Source organism: Zosterops lateralis (genome assembly GCF_965231275.1).
Source record: "Zosterops lateralis genome assembly, chromosome: 3".
Lineage (NCBI taxonomy): Eukaryota > Metazoa > Chordata > Aves > Passeriformes > Zosteropidae > Zosterops > Zosterops lateralis.
Genome location: NC_139764.1, coordinates 2991911 through 3013344, shown reverse-complemented (window position 1 = coordinate 3013344; position 21434 = coordinate 2991911). Strand labels below are relative to the sequence as shown.

At 43.8% G+C, this 21434-nt stretch overlaps 1 long non-coding RNA gene across 4 annotated transcripts in view; it reads right to left on the bottom strand.

Annotated features, from left to right (window-relative positions):
* The window catches only part of LOC310907020, a 187967-nt gene that overhangs the window by 49656 nt on the left and 116877 nt on the right, over positions 1-21434 (bottom strand). For all 4 annotated transcript variants that reach the window (XR_014589518.1, XR_014589519.1, XR_014589520.1 and 1 more), the window contains one exon: positions 15010-15073. This is a non-coding gene — a long non-coding RNA (uncharacterized lncRNA). The remainder of the gene's footprint in view (positions 1-15009; positions 15074-21434) is intronic.

The following is a 21434-nucleotide window of genomic DNA, read 5'->3' as shown; positions in this document are numbered from 1 at the left end:
GTATCTAGTTTTATTGGGAGCTTTTCATCAAACATAGGCATCTTCCTTCCTCCAGGGATTCTCTAGCCACAAAAACATCAAGTTCTGTGAAACATTAGCTAATTCCAGTTAGAGTTACTTGACCCTATTAAGCTAAGAAATAAATTTTACTCTTCATGAGAGTCCTACTGTTTACACTCCCGACAAAATTCTTAGATCTCAAAGTTTTCAGAGGAAAAACATATTTCATAATGCCAGAAAACTGGCCTTAAAGACCTGGGCCATAGAGGCCTGAAACTGTTTCCTGTTTCAAATCAAATCCACTCTGGCTGTAGTGCTGTCACTCATTCAGCTGTTTGCAATGTAAGGTCTTGCTAGAAAAGGTTTAGAAAATACTTATATACACCAAAATTACCAGATTGTTAGCACTATTAATAATACTTTATAGTACTTAACATGCTACTTTCCATCTTCAAAGCACTTTGCAAATATTAATTAATCCTCACCCTCTGCCTGTGGGGTAAACAAGTGCTGCTGCTCCCAGAGCTGAGGCACAGGGTTAGCTGATGTTCCCAAGTCCAGAGGGTCACAATCAGCCTCTGCACATCCTGCTCTGATGACCAAAATATTTAAAGATGGTGTTGCCCTTCCTCTTAGATGGGGTGGTGAACATGCACCACTTTTGTTGTACATGAGATATGTTCTTAAACTGATGGTTTGAACTGACAACTGCAACTCCAGCAGCCTGGACAAGGCTGCAGCTTTTTCCCTTCCCACATATTTCTGCATTGATGGGAGAAGTGGGCAATTACTGCCAGCTGATTAAAGGTCTTGGATCATGGAGAAGATCTAAAATTACTCCCCAAGCTCTGCTTTGTAGTGGAGAATTGTGTGTGTGTGTGTGTACACAAGTGATCAGAGTCACAGCTTAAAGAAGCAGCGGATTTCTTTAAAGATTACCAGGCCACCATCACTGAGACATAACCAAAGGAAGAGTTTCACTGAAAGCAGACTGTGTTTGTGAGGACTGATTAGCCTAATGTTTGGGTTTTCTTCACTTGTGGGTTTGGGTTTTTTCGTTTCATTCCTAAACAACTTCCAACACTTTCAGCGCTCACAGCCAAGGAAGGGTTTAGCGGGAAGGACAAGCCCATGCTGTGGTTTTATTTGTCCATGCTTCTTCAAGTTGGTAAATCACATTGCATTGCTTTATTGAGTATCCTTTTAGGAGTATATTGGAAAAAATTCTATCTGCCACAATTAATAGAGTGCCTAGTGCATCACACGGCACAGCCCGGGTGTCGGGACTCGGCATTCTCAGGGAGCCCTTTGGTCCCACACTGGATGCCAGAAAGGATAGTGGCTCTGACATGTGATACAACTGTTGATAAATGATGGTGATAATGCAGAACAAAAAGGCTAATGAGTTCTCCTCAACACCACGCTACTTTCATGAAATGAATGTGATGATGGCCCTATTTGCTACTTTTTTTTTTCCTTTTTTTTTTTGGCTAGTGAGTTACTTATCCCTCTACCTGCATGTAGTTTTTATCTTGTCTGCACAATGCCATGGAGAGACAGCCAAAATTAATGTCAGCATCTGCCTTCACTTTTAAACTATAAAAGAGCCTTTGAAGGTAGAGTAAATCAAAGAGGCCAGTAACTAATTATAACCCATTGTACTGGACTTTGGGAATAACGAATAGAAGCTATTCCCCCGTGCGCTTAGCAGAGACAGTGGTGCTTTTGTGGTGAGGGAGATCCCTTCACTGGACCAGAGAGAAGAGAAATGGGATTGTTAATGTATGTAAGAGGCAGGAGGATTTCTATGGTGCTATTTCACTGCAGAGGCAGAAGGGAGCAGAGCCAATCATGGGAAGCGTAAAGGTGTGAAGGCACAAAGATGGAAAGTTGATTAAAAGCACCGTAGGGAGTGCGGGAGAGCAAATCAGTGGTAATGATGGAATTATGCCCGAGTGGAACCCAACAGTCTGTGGTATCCTGGTGACTTGGAGCTGGGGATTAAATGCTGCAGGAGCAGAGCTGGCCCTTGTCCTGCCTGTCAGCACTCAGGGATGGGCTGATCAATGGATTGGTTCTGCTGCACAATGGGGTGAGCTCTGGGGGACAATGCCCAAGCCCAGGACAGGCACTGGGCACCCTGTGAGGTGTGAGGGCAGGATCCTGCCCAGGGTGCAGGAACAGTAGGGTTGGGATGCCCACACAGCTGTCAGGCCTGGAGTGGGACAGGGCTCAGCTGGAGGAGTGGAAGCATGAGGAAAGAAAAGGTAAAAGGTGAGGGGAGGGGCCCTGAGGGTGCTGGGTGAGGTCAGGGAGGCAGGGGAGCAAAGGCAGAGAGGATCTTGGTGGTGCAGGGACACGAGTGGCACTGGGGACATGAGCAGCACCAGGGGCTGAGCAGGGTATCCAGGCAGGGGCTTGGAGCACTGGCAGGAGCTGAGGGAGCACAGATCAGAGCTGGCTGCAAAGGCACTGAAAGGCCTGGAGTAGCTTGCAGGGAGGGAAGAGAGGATTGGCGCAGCTACCAAGATCAATGCAGGCCTGGCTGTAGCGGGGGCAGAAGAGGCTGAGGGGCTGCCCGCCCTCCCTGAGCTTGTGCTGCTGGCTCTGACACCTCTTCAGGCAGAATTACACAAACACAGCCTCAGTTCCCTTCTCCAGGATTCCTCTGCTGGTTTGAGGTGCACATCATTATGCACATAAATGTCCCAGAAGCCCCTACCCCTATGGCAGAGTCACCAATCCCACCTGGCTTTGTGGCTGGTGCCCTCAGGAGAGAAGATCTGGGGACTGTCTGCCTGCCCCAAGTTGGTCACACAGTGTTGCCAGATGTGAAATAAATGGTTGAAGGATGAGCCTAGGAATAGAGCCTGTCAGGACAGGGGTCTGTCCATAAGGAACTGTGCCAGAACATGAAGCAACCCAGAAATGTTCTCTCTGATGGCATCAGCCACACCAGCCCAGAGCCGGCTGCAAGGGCAGCACTGCCCATGTGAGGAATGCAAGTCTGACCTCAGCTTTTGCATGACAGGAGATCCTTCCACACCACACAGCCAGAGCCAGACCTTTAGCAAACATAAGGGCCATCGTGCCTGGCCTTTTGGCACGAACTCACGACAAAATAAGTGAAAGCTAAACATTTTCAAAGTCAAATATTTGCCCAGTGGTGAAACAGGCCACTACAGCCAGAGAGAAGCTGTTTCTAGGTGGCCTCAGCCTGAGCAGATCCTGCAGGACTGCTCTGGTGGTCTCAGTTAAGAGACCTTCAGATTGCTGGAGTCTACTTGTGCTCAGGCCAGCTAGGGAGGGGAGAGCCAATTTTAGTCATCCAGAATCTCCAGAAATAAAATTCTCAAAAGGAAAAAACAAAGACTCGCAAGTAGAAAATGCACAGATTCTTTCCAAATGGTCTTAATGAAGATTATTTAAATATGGAGAGTTAAAATATCTCATATGTTGGCTCCTTTATGGATCTCTTACACAGACTCAAGCCTGAGCACAAACTAATAAACCCCTTATCGAGAGAGGAGCGACCAAAAAGCGACAATCTGGTGTTTGGCTGCTTCTCTGCTTTTTTTTTCCTAATAATAGTGTGTAAAAAGCCTGAAAGGCAAGTATAAGCCTCAGAACTGGGCTTGGGCATGTGTCCCTGAACAGGCCCTAGAAAAGTAGCAAGCACCAGAAAGTGGAGAGGGAGAACTAGACACAGCACAAATATTAAATGTAAATATGACACATTCCAGCCCAGACCCACCACTGAAACAAGCCTAGAGCAAAGCTCTCCCTTCCTGTTGGTGGCAATACAAGGGACTTCAGCATTAATGGCATTTACCCAGTTAAATGAGAGCTGCAATGCTCTTCAGCCTTAGAAACAAAACTTGGGCTATGTAAGTGTTCCATTTTCAGACCTAAGGCTTTATTTGCATGTGGCTGTTGACTTCAGCAGGAGTCACCACTGCCATGAAAGGCTCTGAGAGCCTCCTCAGCAGCAGAAATGGAATGGAAAAAGCCCTTTTGCTTCAGCTCAGCAGAACCCAGAGCAAGGCAGCACAGACTTAGAGATACAAACTTGAGATACAAACAGAAGTCACTTCACCGTCTTTTACTTCCCCTTCCCTCAGTAGATTGGGAAGAAACATTTCATCCTCTTGAAGTTCTCTGACTGAGAACTAAACATTATTATTGTTAGGTACACATACTAAAGGGTGATGCTAACACGGTCAGTAACGTGTCTAGTACAGAGCATTTTTTGCACATGAGGGTGCTGGGAAGTTTTAATGAGAACCTTTTTTTTCCACCTATGTACCAGTCAGTCACCTACTTGCTTAAAATGGATTTTGCTATTTATTTTTTAAAACATATTTTTCTTAAGCTTTTAACCCACAGTATGCAGTTTTAGTTAAGTTCTCAGGGTTATGTTCATTCTAAATTCAACCCCAAAAACAGACCTCTCTCGGGATGAAATTTTCTTTAAAAATATGGTGTGGTAATTTCATTTTTAATAAAGACTACACAACTGTCCTCATATATGGAAGGCACTTGGGGGAAAACAAACAAACAAACAAGCAAACAAACAAACAAACAAACAACTACTTGGTTTTTGTAGATCCAGCAACTTCCAGAGAAGACAGGAGTGAGTGAACAGTGGCCTAATCATTCTGTCTCCACTGACAAGCAGGGAAGGAGTTAATTATCTGCCTCTTTTCACTAATTCTCTTGCAGAGCTCAGTTGTGCATATTAAATGTCTAAGTTACCAGATTTAAAGAAAAACTTGATCTTAATTTGGCTACATATTAGAAGTGCCGTTCCCTGTTGTCCTACCTAGCACTGTTAATTGCATACATTTAGCCCTCTATTGGAGAATAATTTAGTTTCAGATTGAAAAGAAACAGCCCTGGCCTTGGTTATTTTGGCATACAAGACTCCAGTATGACTCTGTTTTCTAAGCAGACATTAATGATTCTAAAACTAATATTCATTGTTTGAAGAGGCATAGCAGCCTTGGCATTTACTTAACCTTTTGTCTCATGTATGAGACTGAGTCAGCCTAAATCCTTTTCTTAATTAATATCTATTTTTTTTCCTGTCCAACATTATTTATTAAACAATTTGCATGCAACAATTAAGAGTTGAGAGATTAGGAAAAAAAACCCACTGTAGGAGCAATCTCACTTGGTACAACAACCATCAAACTGGTTCTCCAGCTCAAAGCAAGCTCTGAGCAGGGATGAGAGGGGAACAGGGAGGGAGGAAGGTCAGGTAAAAGAAAAATAATCTAAAACCAAGTCCTACCATTCACCTCTTAGTCCTAACATTAAGCTATTCCCTACTAAAAAAGTAATAATTCTAGAGGGAAAGAGATAAAATACTACTGTAAAAGCATAAAACCCTGGGATTTGACACCTCCAGTGAATGTCAGTGATGACAGTTATGGTTGTGAATAAAGTGCAATCACTGAAACTGTTTGCTTATTGCTGTGGTAGAAAGAAATTATAATTTCAGCTTCCTGTCGTGCCTCACAGGACAGCACTGCCTGCTCCACATGAGCCACCCCAACTGAGCTCTCTGCTGCTCCAGCCTCTTTGTTTCTGTGTGCTCCCTTGCACTCTTGTGATCACAACTACAGCCAGTGACTTGCTGAGTATGCCACAAAAGACCCTTAGGAATGTTGGGATCTGCATGGAGGTTGGCAAGGGCACCTTTGGCAATGGCAATAAACCATGCTGGGGTGGCATTATGGGCTTTATGACATTAACACAGCGCAGGATGGCAGCTGCATACACAGAATTCACCTGGAATAGAGGCTCCAGCATCTCTCCTGTCCTTTTCTCCCAGGCAGTAGCTTTGTGAAGTCTCAGACACTTTGCTCAGGGGACTGTCTCCAAGACCACAGCTGAATCACCTTTTATATCCTACCAAGGCTGGATGACAAATCAGACCTAAAGGAAAAACTCAACACTTTCCCAAAAGGCACAGGTGTGATAATGTAACCTGTATCAGGATATACCCATCACCTCATCAGGATACCCATCACCCCACAGGAACAGGATTCATTGCAATCAGTAATCCTAAAACCCTCTATTAGCCAACCCCTAATGCTCTTGGGATCTCCTTCCTAAAAGGCTTTAGGAGACCCCTGGGCAGCACACAAAACTCTCAATCCACAACTTTCACGTGAACCAACAGAGAGTGAACCCTCCTACCTGTGACAAGGTCAAGACTTGCTTGGGGGATGACACAGTGAAGGAAAAAAAAAAAATGGGAACAGTGCTTAGAAACTGTCCTGAGAGCTGAACTGGATCCCAGCCACTGTCTTGGCGCTCCCAAAAAACCACTCCCGGGATCCAGATGTGCCATTTTCTCACAACTACCTCACCATTGTGACACCACTTTAAATATTATGTCAGACAGAGAGTTCAGCAGGTAATTTCAGAGCAGGAACTTTGGCAGCAGGTTTTAAAATCCAACATATTAATAACTTAACAGTTTCCAATAAGACATCAACATTTGCATGCATCTTCCTACTTGTTATGTGCAGTACTACATTTTTAAATGTTTCTTGGATGCTGGCCAGAGAGTCTAAGTCCCTAGTTAGTTCAGCTATTACTTTCTTGCCACAATAGATCTGGGTCTTAGCCAAGTACTGGACTCATACGGCACACAAAACCACAAAATTCTCTCCCTTATCTGTTGATAGTCTTCACTTCCCAGGGAAGAGAGAAAAAAATGGCATAAATTAAGATAAATAAGTAAATACATAAAAATTCAACACTAACTGTAGTAGAAGTATTTTTAGCATTTTTTAACACTACATGTAATCAAAATATTTCCTCATGTATTTATACTGCTTTAGTCTCCTAAGAGTCTAATTCATGACTATTCACCTGAACAGGAGAGGAAGATCTCTTCTTTAAATCCCTCCTGGAACTCCTCAGGCTTTCCACAAGAGTGAGCAAGGTTACCTGACCTGAAATAAAACAGGGGAGGAAGAGGCTTCAGCACCATCCTTCCTTTTTCAGTGTTTCTCAGCCTATGGACTATGGAGGAGTTTAAAGAGGCCACGAAGGGTTAGAGGCAGCCTCTGTTTTACATTTGACCTTTTTATCCCTCACTCAGAGCCTCTGGTGCCTTCAGAGGAAGACGGATGAACACGGAGGAGACGCCTTTTGTAGGAGGTTTGAAAACACTTTCCAGCACAGCTCTGGTGGCAGGGCAGTGAATGTTGCCTTTTATTGTGGGTTTAAGGTGGCAAACTCATACTTAGATTAGCAAAGAGCAAGGAAAAAGGAGCGGGCAATGCAGCAATTGTGGCTGTGGCTTTCCAGCCATGCTAATCCCCCAGCAGCCTGCGCTGCCTCTGAAAGGGCTGGGCTTGCCCTGCTGGGAAGGTTTTTGCCCACTTGAAGATCTGCATTTTATCAGAGAATGGGGAGGCTACAAATTTCCGTGACCCTAAAAATGCCCCTTGGTGCTGCTGAGCACACAGAATCACTGCACTCCTTGGAGTGGGACAATGGGAAAGGTGTTCCTGCCCTTGGTGGCCATGGAACCACCACGGAACCCTAGCCAAGGACACATGGGGCAAGGCCAGGAGCAGCAGGGAAGACATCTGATCTTCCCCTGGGCTGCTACCAAAATCCCATCCCAGCCCACATGGAGCACTTTGCCATCAGTGTAACACTGATCCCAGCAGTCCACTGGGCTGACTTGGAAAATATTCCTAATTATATCAAGGTAGCTGACAAGGTAATAGAACATAGGATTCCTGTACCTTCTGTTAGAGCTGTATGTTTTTTTCTGCTCATTTGCCCAAATAAAGCACCAGTGTCTTAATTTCCATTGTTTCAGAAATTAGATCCTCTTGAAGAATGAAAGGATGCTGTGTTCGAGAGGGGTAGTGTTTTTATGAAGACACGTAATTAAAGGAAGCCATTAAAGATACTTGTAAAAATGATTCAGATTTGTATATATGATGACTAACTAACTTATTATTGCTCTTCTTCGTCAGAGATTAATGGGAATTTCTTAAAGGATAAAGAATCATTTAACAAGCTTCAGGATATACAGGGCTTGGAGTACACTACAATAATGTGAATAATAGGAAATGTGGCTGTTTATTCCCTTAACTAATGAACCAACGCTAAATCCAGAGATAGCAAGATGTCAAAAAAACCCAAACCCCAAACTGAAAATAAACCCAACCAATACCTAACAAGCAAGTGGATAGTTTTTTTACGTTAATTTAAACACACACTTTAGCAAAAAAATCCCTCCCTTTAAGACCATCAGGTTCCCATGTGCTCTAACTTGAGGTGGTAGAGGAACATACCAGCATGATCTCAGAAATGACTGAGAAGCACCAAAGACTATAAAGAGAGAGTTTAATATCAGGGGATGCTGGATATTCAACAACTCCTCGTGAGGGCAAGGACACAACAAGGCAGAGAGAACGAATTCCTACTGCCTGCAAGAGCTTCCCATGAAGAAATTGTCTTTACAGAGTGATGACAACAATGTGCGTGGACAAAGATTTCTGTGCAAGCAAAACTGACTTCTAAGATCACAAGCAGCAAAGTCACTTGATGGTTCCCTTGATGACAGCCCATGTGGACAGCTTTCCTTTTCCCAGCTCTTCCAAGTTTTAAGTGACCTCATTGTTAGTGAATATCACATCCCCTCTGGGCTGAAAATCCCATGCCAAGAGGGAGTGGTGCATCTCTAGGCTGACACTGGCACTAAGGGAAGGGAGCAGGTAATACTTCAGGAGAGAACGAAGTGGAAGGCAAACCAGTTTCTCAGGCAGCTGAAAAGAGTGTTCGGCTCTTCTCACAACCGATTTGACAAGTGTTTTCTGCAGTAACTGCTCAGGGCAACAAACTGCAGTGATTCCTGTGCCCAGGTGAAGCAGCAATAGTTCTCTCTCTCTCTGGCTGAAACAAATAAATACAAACCAGATATTTTCCAAAGCAGATCCCAACCAAGCCAGGTAGTAGCAGTGAGCCTTCTGTAGCCTGACACCCAATTATTTTAATATCCACTACATCTTCTCCCTCTCAGGCCTCATTGGGTTTTTTCCTTTAACTCTCTGAAGGCGCACAAAGAATTGAATAACCTTTTCTCCGCGTACCTGGCTACAGCCACATCACTGAGGGGGGTCCTTTTGACATTTTAAAGGACCTGAAGTGTGTGACAACATGGCACTGCAGTCAAAAATCTTGCTGGGAAACAAAATAAGAAGATTTATTTTATTTTTAATATTTGAAAGATTTTCAAAAAGCATTCAACTGGATTTCTCACTAAGAGGATGAGTGAAGAGAATCCTTTGTAACTAAGCTGGGAGGCCCAAGTCTTTTATCCATTGTTACAGAGTTTTTCCCCAGGGCAGAGTTAGGAAGGCCTGCAAGCCCCAGCAGCTTAATAAGGAGAATACACTGGGTGGGCTTTTCTGCCATTCCCTAAACTTTTCCTGAGGAAGGAGCTGCTGGAGCTGAGTGGGTCTTACATTCATCCCAGGCCCCAACAGGCATTATTTGGGAAGATCCTGGTGGCAGCAGTGCTCTCCCAGCAGTGCCTGCCTGGCCTGCCTGCAATGCACACACACCTCCTCAGTGCCCAGACACCTTGGCCTCCTCAATAAACCAGCAGCAAAACCATTCCACACAAGATTAGCAGTGAACTGGCACTTGGATTAATCATTGTGCATCGGACTTTGCCGAGCCACCTCTTCTGTCGGCTTTTCCAAACCCTCACACACAACTGGTTGGTCAGAGATACCTTATCTTTTCCATGATAGGCTTTGTAACAGGAGGAAAGCAGTGTAGCTGTGCTGTGGACACCTTTCTTTTCTTCTCTCTTGTACTTTTCACACCTGTACGTGAAAAGCCTTCAGCCCTGATGCAAAATGGCCAGCGAGAACTTCCCTGAGTGATTCCCAACAATGTCAAAAGGAGCTCAGGGCCTGAAGCAGGACACCCAGGACATGTTCTTACCCCCAGCCCCACAAACTCTTGTTCCAGCACTTGTCCAGCTTATTAAAAAGCCCTAAATGTGCAAGATCCATGTTGGTTATATTTTGCTTGGCAGCATTTCACAGCCCTGCCAGTCTCTGTGAGAGGTACAGGAATGAGGAGGAGCAGAAGGCTGAGGATAGCCCTGTCCATTTGTGCCTCAACTGAAGCTCAGAGCTCAGCATTCAAAGGTGCTCTCAAATTAAAGGTGAAATAAAAGACTACTTCTCAGTAATTAAGCCCCTCTGTTCCTGACTTGCTATGAAATTTGTGGGTCACTAACATGGCAGGAATTTTGAGGGCAAATGTCTTATGTACAATTCCAAAAGCAGAAGAATGCAGAGTTTGTAAATAATGACAGCAGTATTTGCTTCCTTGAGCCCACTGAAGTTAAAGGTCTGTGGTTTAGGTGTGTGTCAGTGCCATAAAGCAGGATATTCCTGGGAACTGGGTGCTCCATATGTCAGTGATGGAGTTATGGAGTGGCAGTGGCCATTTCATGGTCAAAGTTACAGAAAGGGTTTTACTGTATGCTCAATCCTCCTGTTTATACTAAAAAAAAAAAAAAAAAAAAAAAAAAAAACAAAAAAAAAACCACCAAAAAAACCACCTCCAAACAAAACAAACAAACAAACAAACAAACAAACAACCAACCCTGAATACATTTCTAAGTCAGACCTGGAGCCATGGTTGAAATTTTTCTATAAAATTGGAAAGGGATTGAGCCAGAGGCTTTCAAATGATGACATCCCTAAAAGAACACAGCTCACAAGCATAGACTGTACCCCCCCTGGTTTTCTCACACAGGGGTGAACCTGGGTATGAACAAAACTATTTGACAAAATTATTGCCCCTTGCAAGCCTCTTCTCCACTAAAGCCCAGCTCTCCGTCCCCAGCCCCACCATTCCCATGGAGATGGTGGAACAACCCAAGAAAAAAGCATTTTACTTATGTGTTATATTTTAATGTTTATGGTATGGCTTTTTGTATAATAGGAATTATCTCTATTGCTTTGTAGTACACTTACAACAAATAGCTTTTGAGATTGCTCAAACACTTTAGCTCCACTTCAGCTCTTAATCAAACTCAGCAGCTGTTTATAGCAATTACACCATAAAGCAATAGACATTATCCCTTAACTAACTGTCTTATTAATATAGGTAGTTACACAGCTATCTCATAGTTGGTTTTAAATAACTGCTTTTAATTATTTTATTAACATAAATAACCATCTCAATAAATTTAAATTAAATGCGTATGTGAGAAAACGCAATTTAAAGCATTGCACAGAATTGCATCTGTTTACTAATGTTTAAATTGATGTCATTGTGTAATTCAATTAAAGTGCAATTTTAATTTATTTCAACTTTTGATGGCCATGAAACACCTAAGACACCAGAACTTCCTAAACATTGAAATGGGCACTCTCTGCTCTTCTTGTGCTGCTGTATTTTCTCAGCAATATTAGTTTGCTGCCAGGCGAATGAGATTTCTCTTTACCCACAAAACTTACAATTTAATATCCCCATTTAATTTTGTTTTCTTCCCATTCCCAAAGCAACAGATGACTGGATTGCATTTTGCCTTTTGGTTCAGTGGTGCAACTCTGCTTTCAGTGGAGGACAGGATTTTACTTTCCTGTGTAGGGCTGGATCCTCCATGCCTTACGCCATTTGTTCTGCTGGGATCAAGCTCTTTGCCTTCAGCTAAAGGGAAGGCAGACATTGCCTGACCTGGCCTGAAATCCTCTTTTGCTTCCTCAGGGGGGCTGGTTTATTGTTCAAGGGCTCATCTCACCCCAAAATCCCACACTGCAGAGGCAGCACTTGCACAGCAGCTTTTATCCCCCAGTGCCACCATGGAATATGTCTCTGGAAAAGGGACCCCAGTCCAGATTAGGATATTCCATCCCTCATTTCCCAGAAGGCTCTGCCCAGCACACTGGCCTATTCAGATTCTCTTTGGGGGACGAAACAAAAATCTCCTCTCCTTACCCTGGTTTAGATGCCCCACCTCCGAAGGATAAAGAGTAAAATGCTTGCTGGAGAGTGAAGAGAAAAGGAGAGGGACTCACTCCCTTCACCCCTCAGAGAGAACAGATGAAGCACTGGGAGAAACTAAAAGTAGAAAATGTAAGGCAAGAATGGGGTGAAAACAAGGCAGGAAAACATAAGGATGCAAAAGGAGGTGAGGAGGTCTCACATACTTTCCTGCCAGCTCAAAACTTTTTAATTCTGTAGCTGGTGTAGGGACCTGCCAATGTGAACTGCTGCTTCTCAAATCACAGCAAACCCCTCCAAAGTATTGAGAAAAAGTGTTGAAGTTGGGAAAATGTAAAGCAAAATTTCTCTGAAGGTCTTGATTGGGATCTCAGCAGCTTTATAACCTTCTAAACTGTGGAAATCAAGGCATATTTGGCTCTTGGATGTCAGTCAATGAAGGAAAGAATTTGGTGCAGTAATGGTGACTCCTGCTAAGTAGCAAAGTCCATCCCATCCTCTGGCTGCTCATCAGAGGACACAATCTCCCTACAGGGAATCATTAAAGAATTTCCAATCAGGTCTCAATGCATTTCCATGCAGGTACACTCTGTTTCAGGAGGAAGGTGCCTCCAAGTGCCACCAAGCCTATGGAAAAGGGGAACGTGGCTGGGACAGCAAAGCTGAAAACAGTAATTTATTGATTTTAATACTTCTATCCAAATGCACCAGGTAACATGAAGGAATAATTGCAGGCTCCATCAGAGAGGGCTTGTGATCTGGCAGACACACCAAGCTCCCCAGGAGAGGAGCTCTTAAAACTTTACAGACTCCGCTGGGCAAAGACAGGTGACTGAGTACAAAGGGTTTTTACAGAAAAAACATAGAAACCAGAGTGAAAGCAGACATGTTTAAACTTCAGGTAACTGAGAGTGATCAGGGGTTGGATAATTGAAGTTCCAATGTATATTTGCCTACACTGTCGCTCACCTTTGAGCTCTACCTAGGCATCTTGACATTTATGCAGTCTGAAATCCTGAAAGCTCTGAGTTTAGACAACTAAATTGTTGCTTGTCCATTTTGTCTTGACTGAAAGACAGGTGTTTTGTTTCAGAGTAACACTCCTTTCAGACTTCTCTATTCCCAAGCTCACATTACTGAGCTAAGGAACTATCAAAAATGAAATAACTTACAAGCAGGCAAAGACATTTACATACCTTGAACAAAGGAATTATTTGGGCAAAATAGGGATTTTTAATTATTGCTTGTTTTTTGTCATGTGGTATTCTCATCTCTGGCTCTGTGGTGGGAGCTGGAAAAGCTTGGAGGCTTTGAAAGTTCCTACATTTTTGGTACTGCTATGCTGTTTTACAAGCTGAATGCAAAATACTGTCTGAACACAAAATCCAGCTGAGAATCTGAACCAGAATTCTCCAAAAATGCAATCCTGGAAGCTGGCATACTACACATACAGCAGTCCAATGGCAACAGGGCGAGCAAGGGGTACCTGTAAGTTCATCCTAACTTTATTTCTAACTCAGCGTGGGTCATTATTGCCAGGCCTTCATTATCATCTTTAATACTTCAGGCTTCTTGGCATTGTTGCAGGGCTTGGACCTCAATCCCTTTATTTATGCCATTAAGTGTGCTGAAGGCAACAGAAGACAGGCTTAATCACAGTGACCTGCCAATAACCTCAGCTGTGACCTGGAGGGATCCCCAGCTTTGGCATAGGTTAAGGGTCTCATCTCATTTAGAACCTTAAGCTGGATTTGAACTGTAGCCCCAGAAGTAAAAAAGCCAGCATTTTTATCTGGGAAGCCACATGGCTCTGGCTTCCTCATTGGTACTTGTGACATCTCAGTATTGGCAAACCAGGGACATATTAACTGTGTGCTCTATTTTCTGCCCTTAATTGTGGCCAGCCAGTCTGAGTTTTCTTTCCATTCCGTTCCTTTTTTTTTTTTTTTTTTTTTGTTAAGGATTCGAGTGACAAAGTGACTATGCATATCATTCCACATTTGAACTGTAAGACTTCAGTATTTCTACCTCTAGTGTGTAATTGGATCATCTGCCAGTTACAGAAAGGAGCTGGGTGAGTATTAAGTGTGTGGAAAATGAAGAAGAGTCCAAGTGTGAAGGGGAGGAATAATTTGACAAAGCCTGCAGTGAGCTGTACGTGGTTTTCTCGTTCCAAAATGGAGTGGGTTTTGAAGCACATGAGAAAAAACCGGCTTTGATTTATTAGCTCTGGTTCCCAGAATGCCAGCCAAAATCTTGGAGCAACTTGAGATATATGGAAAACCGCAGTCCCTGCCCCAAGGAACTCACAATACCCACATTATCATATCGAGGATGCACCAGGGCCAGCCTGAGAAATACTCTGGGGTTTTATCTGGGTCTTGGACAACCTTGTCAGGCAGGGCACAAAGCTGCTGCCAGGCCTGGGGCTTGGTGTGCCCATGGTGTCGTGACCCTCAAACCATCACGCCCAGTGCTCTTTTGTAGGTCCCCACTGTAACACTGCCTCACTTGAATCTGGAGTCTCTCAAGGAAATTAGGATGATGTAAATATGAAACAGTCAAGAACCAGCCACAAAAATCTATGGTAAATCTCAGCCCTTTAGAAAGGTGATGAATAGGTGAAGAGTGTGCAGTCAGAAAGTGACAGTGTTTCTGTCAGAACAAGAAAGCTGAGTTCCAACACTAAGCACAGGTAAGGCAGGAACACACAGAGAAAAAACAGTTCTTTATCCAGCAGTGTTTAATAATTTATATCTTTAGGAAGCGCAGGCAAATCTCCTCAGATAAGAATTGGAAGTCTGTAGACTCCTGGTCAAACTCTCCTGGTGGGGCCCAAAACATCCTTCTCTTTGCATTCAAAGATGCAACTCAAAACAACAATCTAATCATGAGGTGGCCAATTTAGAGGATTAGGAGAGAGGCCTGCAGCCTGAGATCAAGCAGAAAGTCACAACATCCAGAGTAGCTCATGAAAGAAGCAGAAGAAATGGCAATTACCTGGAAATTCCCAGACAGTTGTCCCTCAGCTCCAGAAATGCTCCATAAAATCCAGCATGCTGGACTGTAAGGAGTAAGCAAAAAAAAAATTATTTTTGATGGAAACAAGAATTACAAACATGCCAGGTGACTGCCCAGTGCTGTTCAGAAGGTGAAGAGAGCAAAAACCGATTGAGATTTGCTACCTCCCAACTCTAGGGGGCTTTACCTAGTGGTTTGCTGCCCACAGGGCCAAACTGATATGCTGGGATTTGGAAATTCCTCTGCTCTGCCTTCAGCAGCAGCCACTAATTGAGATGAGCAGTGTCCTAAAGGGCTCCAGGGTTATGGCCATAGTGTCACATTCTTTCTGGCATAAAAGCCCTGCAGACAACGCAATCAGACTAAAACAAAACAAAAAACCATCTTCAAATCATTTCTCTCTGGCTCTCCAAGGAGGTTAGGGTATTAAGACAGAATGCCCTACCTCAAAGGAAGTCAAGATTGGATCAGAACATCTCAGAGAAATAGAGAAGGAGAGATGGCAAGAGGCAGCAGTGTAAAGGTTTTATCAGCATGAGTTGGGGATGACCACATTACTCACAGGTCACTGTGCTTTCCAGCTGACTAGCAACAGATGAAATAAGGAAAACAATGGCCTCCGGATTTCCAGGTAGCAGCTGCAGCCAAGGCTGCCTTTTCAGCTGCCCTTTTAGCATGGAATATGCAGGCACTGCTCAGAATCCACCTGACTTCCCATGGAAAAGGGAACCGTGAGGGCCCACTGTGAAGGAGAACACCAAGGTAACCTTTGTGTTGCTAGAGGGAGGAAACCTTCAAATGCAAAGCACCTGGTTTTCCCTACAGCTTGCATGCTTACAGTATTTCCTAATATTGAACTGGAAATACATCAGAGATCCTTGTGGATCTCCAGCAGGAAGGCAACCAGGCATGGGTGGCTTTATTTTCCCAATTCATAACTGCTACACAAGAAAACAGGCACAGTTCTTCATGTCCCACAGCAGCAGCCACAACATAGACTTTGTTACCCAACAAAGATGTTAAGTATCAAATAAGTCCAATAAAGACCCTTTATTTATACCAAAGTGATGCCATTCTTCCAGGCTGAAGGCAGAATGTGCAGTCTCTGCACAGAGACTGTCATGGCCCACTCACATTCCTGGAAGGAATACACACCCCGAGATCCCAACAGCTGAGGGGAAAATTAAACTGCCAATCCTGACACTTTTCAAATTAGCAAGAGCTTATAATGATAACGGTTTGTGGGATCTCTCTCCTGGCAGGGCTGGATGCACACAGGGTAAGGTAATGCCCTCCTGCTCTCTGCTGAATTCTCTCACCCCACACTGTGGTGTTGTTTCCTGCACCCAGAGATCTCCTACTTGTGTTTGAGCTCTCTGAATACTCTCTTCAGCTCCACACAAGGAGCTAGAGGCCTTGGTAACCTTCTGCCCCAGCAGTTCTTTCCCTGCAGTCAGGAAATTAGCGCTTTTTTTTTTTTTTTTTTTTTTTTTTTTTTTTTTTTTTTTTTTCATTGCGAAGAACATGGGGAATTCCCTCTTCCTGTACCTGGCTTCATGCAGGGCTCTGATGGCAGTGGCTGGTGACAGCAGCAGAAAAACTCAAGCCATGCCACTCATAAACAACAGTGCCACACTTTGTGTAGGGTTTTGTGTCAATATTTTGATAATTTCAGCCATTCCACTTTCTTACTGGCATTGAGATATCTAGAAAACAATGTATGATTCAAGTAGTTCAGTAAGCATCACAATAGGCCTGTGTGAACACTTCTTCCCATAAAAAACTCAAATCAGGTAAAACTCTGAGACTTGATTTTCAGCTGACATAAACCCACAAAGATACTGCAATTACTGGTATGACAATTTTCACCCTGAAATGTCCTGGCCCCTCTGTCTCCTCCATGTGAGCAGAGGGAACAGGTACCAACAGGGGAAGGTTTCATTTCTCTGCCTCCCTGGTATTAGTTCACACCAGGAGCTGCTTTTTACCCCACCAGGATTTCTTTTTCCTTAATTTAAGAAATTGTCTTTTTTTTTTTTTTTTTTTTTTTTTTTTTTTTTTTTTTTAAATCAACAAGAGAACTCCCCTTTCTGTTGTCCATCTTTGGAGGAGGAGTCTGATTTATATTTTCAACTAAAAATCCTCTCAAAGTCATGAGAGTATGTGGTAGGAAAGGGATTAAAGAAGAAAGTAAGTGGCACCTCTAATACATTTTACCAGGATATAGGAAGAAGATAAATATGAGGCAGACAAACAAGAAATTTTAGGAAAGAAGGGGGAAAACACATGGAAGGTGTAGTAATAAAGGAGCCCCATCAGTAGCAACAACTGGAGGCGAAAAGAGGACTGATGGATAGCTGGGCTTGCTATGAGTGAGGAAGGGTAAAACAAACCTTTTCAAAGCAAGAAAAAAAACCCAAACCAAATTGCATTAAAAAAAAAAAAAAAAAACTAGTGAGAGAAAAAAAAAAAAGTCAAGAGGCAAATAAAACAGAGAAGGAGAATTTCTAAGAGGACAAAAGCAGTGGTCAGTGCCCCATGGTCATTTCCTAAGAAATGAGGAAGCAGAAGTGAAGGAAAATACCTAAATATAAAAGATTCCTTATAAACAATGGGCACATTGACTGCTAGCCGGTGATTTTTGTGAAGGTTTGCTATCAGCATATCTCCAGTGATAAATGCCTTCATATGATGCCAGCTCTCTGCAGGCACAACTGCAGCAAATCAGTTCTGCCACGCCGCAGACGAAGTGACAAGGAATCACTTCCCCCATTCCATGTGGCATGGCCCTGGTCCCTGCACATCCTGAGGATAAATCCTCAGGAAAGGAGCACAGGCCAGCAGGGCAGGAGTGTCCAGCAGCACAGAGGAGGTGAACACAAATGGGGAACTAAAGTGGCAGCCTGGAGCTTCATTCAAACAGTGATTACACAGGTCCATCTCTAAGCAAGGCTCCTCATTGTGTCTTGGGAACTGGTTTGTCTAAGCAGAAAAAATACGTCTAGATTGCTCTTGCCACACTCACCAAAACTGAAAATTGCCAAGTGCACCTTCTGAATGGCAATGGCATCCACAAAAAGACTGGAACGACAAGAACATGTTCAGGAGCTGTTTCATGACCGCTGAGCCCAGGCTGGTGCCCTGTCACGACAGTAACCTCGTGTCATTCATTAAACCCCCTAAGCTCAAACTAATGTCCCAAACTGCCTTCTGAGTGCCCTGGAGCACAGCTCCAAGCTCAGTTTTCCATGGAGAGAGGAGCATCTGAGCCATCCCACTGACCTGAAGAGCCATGGTAGGGATGTGCAGGCCCAGTGCTAGGCAGGGACAGGGCCCTATGGAAGAATGGTAGGTGGAAAGCCTTCATTTTAAAAGTAAAGATGTATGGGCGACCCTTCAGAACTTATGCAGAAGCTTGATGGGGTTAAAAGTTGTGCCCACTGATGTGTTTCCAAGCAACCTCCTAGCACTGTCCTACATGTGGGTAAATGCTGTTCTCCCTCCCATCCCATCAATGGAGTTCTATGATTAACAACAATAATTTCAAAGGCAATATTCTGCCTATTGATCAGAGCCCCATTCTGGGAAGGAGAGATTCAGACTGACACTGAAAGTTGAATCTGCAGTGTGTTATGTGCACAGTGACTTGCAACAGAAGAACCACAGATAGCCCTCTGTTTATCAATAAAATCCAGATGGATCCTGTGGTATCACCAAAAGACAACAGTCTGGTCCCAAAACCTCAATTCCACAAACTCCCACATTGTGCTGCCACAAAGAGGAGGCTGAGCAGATCGTGCCCAGATCCTGCAGCCTTTACTCAGACCTCAACTGTCATGGAAGTATTGCCTTAACTCACCACAGCATTGCCACTATGAGTACTTCTGTCCATACCACCTTTGCCAAAATAAACACTGCTTTGGTTTGGGGGGACGGGGGGGGTTGCTTTCTTTGTTTTGTGGCTGGGGTGGGGAAAAAAAAATGCAGGGTAAATTTTTAAATAGCAAAAAATGTGAATAGAAATCCACTTTTTTTTTTTTTTTTTTTTTTTTTTCCCCTCTGGAACAGAGAGTTAAGAAGCACAGAACAGCCTTTTTCTGTCCCCCCCACCCTTGCTCTGTACACCACCCCAGCTTTAAGATTAACTGTCGGTCTGTGCTACCCTTGAGGCCAGGCATTCTTTGGATTTGGTTATATCAAGGTGCATTTATGCTCCTAAATGGCCAGCTGTACTGTAAATGGAGCACAAAAGAGCAAAATTCAGCCTGCTCCAGCATGGGTCCAAAGCCTGGCGTGTCTGTGATGCTGTAGCCTTTTGTTTCAAATGCAGATAGATAAACTACAGCCTTTTTTCCATGACAGTTATAATGCAGAATACGAAAAACTCTTGGGATGGTTTAAAGCTGCAGGGTATTCTCCCAGAGTTCTGTCCAAAAATAATCTAGTAAAAATGTGGACAGAGAACCATCGACCTCTGCTTTCCCCCGAACATATGCAGCTCTGATCAGTCTGGTATTTCAAGAAAAACAAGGTCCTGAACCCTAATCCTCAGACACATAACAAAGCGCACTTCACAGCTGTGATGCACAGCTACTATCAGCTCCGAGGCCTGAGTGGGTCCCAAGACAATGCCTCCTTTATCACCCAGAGGACAAATATCTAGACAGCAATATTTTCTGCTTGAATGCTTCAAGCATCTCTCGCAACTCCTGACTGAAAGAGAAAACTGAGCTGAGAGTGTTTGCTGAGTGATTATTTTAATTTACTACTTGATGTAAATCTAAATGAACTGACATCCAGCTCGAGATGGACAGAAAACAATCATTGTGAAAAAAGAAAAAAGGCTAATATTACAATATCATTTGAGCAGCACAGGTTTAGGCAACTTTAGCAGTGGCAATGTAATAGATAGTGAGGCACGGTTTGCATTTCTTTTTCTTCACTCAATTACCATAATAAGTTCTGTAATTTTAGGGCTGTTTATTTATCAGGCGACGATAACAAAGACGCTCAGAACACGGTGTCTGAATGCAATAGTACAAAGCAGCTCAGTGATGGCCCCCGCATGCAGAGGGATTGCTGATTGCCACACACCTGATTATCCCCGTGTACCTGTGCTCAGAAACCAGCAATATCCCCCTTTTTGCTAATTGCCAAAATGGCACGCACCCAGCATCTGAATTCAGGCAGAGCAAGGGAAAGGGGGAGGAAAGGAAGAAAACTTCCTGGTGAAGTTCTCCAGTGCTTCAAAAACCTGTCAAGTCACTCTGCTGAGCTTTGTGGTATGAACAATAGATTTGGGACCTGGCCTGCCTGCACCAGGGAGTCTGTCACTGCTGCTCTCTTATCTAGGCTTCCAGCGTTTGATGGCTGCGGGGTGTCACAGAACAGCTGGAGGACAGGCGCCCCGGCTGCGCTGGAGACGGAGGGGAAAAAACAACAAACAAAAAGCAAAAGCAGAGGTTTCTTTGTGAGGCAGACACACGGTTCTGGGCTCTGCCAGAGCCAGACGTGTCACCTGTGTTGTGGACTGTGGTGCCCTGCACTGAGAGGAACAAGCACTGCTGTCTCAGCACCCATGCCCAGAGGAGTGCCAGGCAGTAGGTGCAACACAACCCCATGGGAAAGTCCAGCACCACCTCCCTCCCAGGGGGTTCACCATTTCCTGCAACTCCTCATGGCATTTTTTCAGTGGAGACCACCTCCATGGGCGCCTCCAGTGGCACCAGTGAGGATGAGTGGGTGGGAGGCACCAAAAGCCTATCACTCTGTGACTCTCTCAGTGCATCAAAGCCCAGGTTGCACCCTCAAGGTTGACTGAATGGCAACTCTTCATTACACCCTGAGACGCTCATGTCAGTTTTTAGGGGATTTGTGGTTGGAAATACTGATCTACATGCCTAATTTCTTGCACATTGCCTTCGGAGTATGAACCTAATTTGAAACAAAACACAGAGAGTAATGTCCATTTTGCATAGACCAAAGATCGATGCAAAATCCTATGATTGAATAAGAACAAAAGGAGTTGAATGAAAATGGAATTCAGTGGGCTTCTGAGAATGCCACTCAACAGCCTGGCGGTTTGAGAAGAATACCAGGCCTTCCTATTCAATGGCTTGAACCACTACCTTAAAGAAATCTCTGCAGTTCCTTCTTAAATTCTACAGGAGGCTCAAAAGCACGTCAGAAATATTTTTACTCCATACCATAAGATGTTTTTCATCAGAGTAACATGCCTCTTAACCCATGGCCATTTATTCAATTAAATTGCATGGGCATATGTGTGTTTATTTACATAATGTGTAAATGTATAGCTGGGTATATATAAACAAAAGGCTTTGCTAACAGGGAGGAACACACATGGTGGTGTAATTTGTGTATACGCACACTGTGCGACTGCAGCC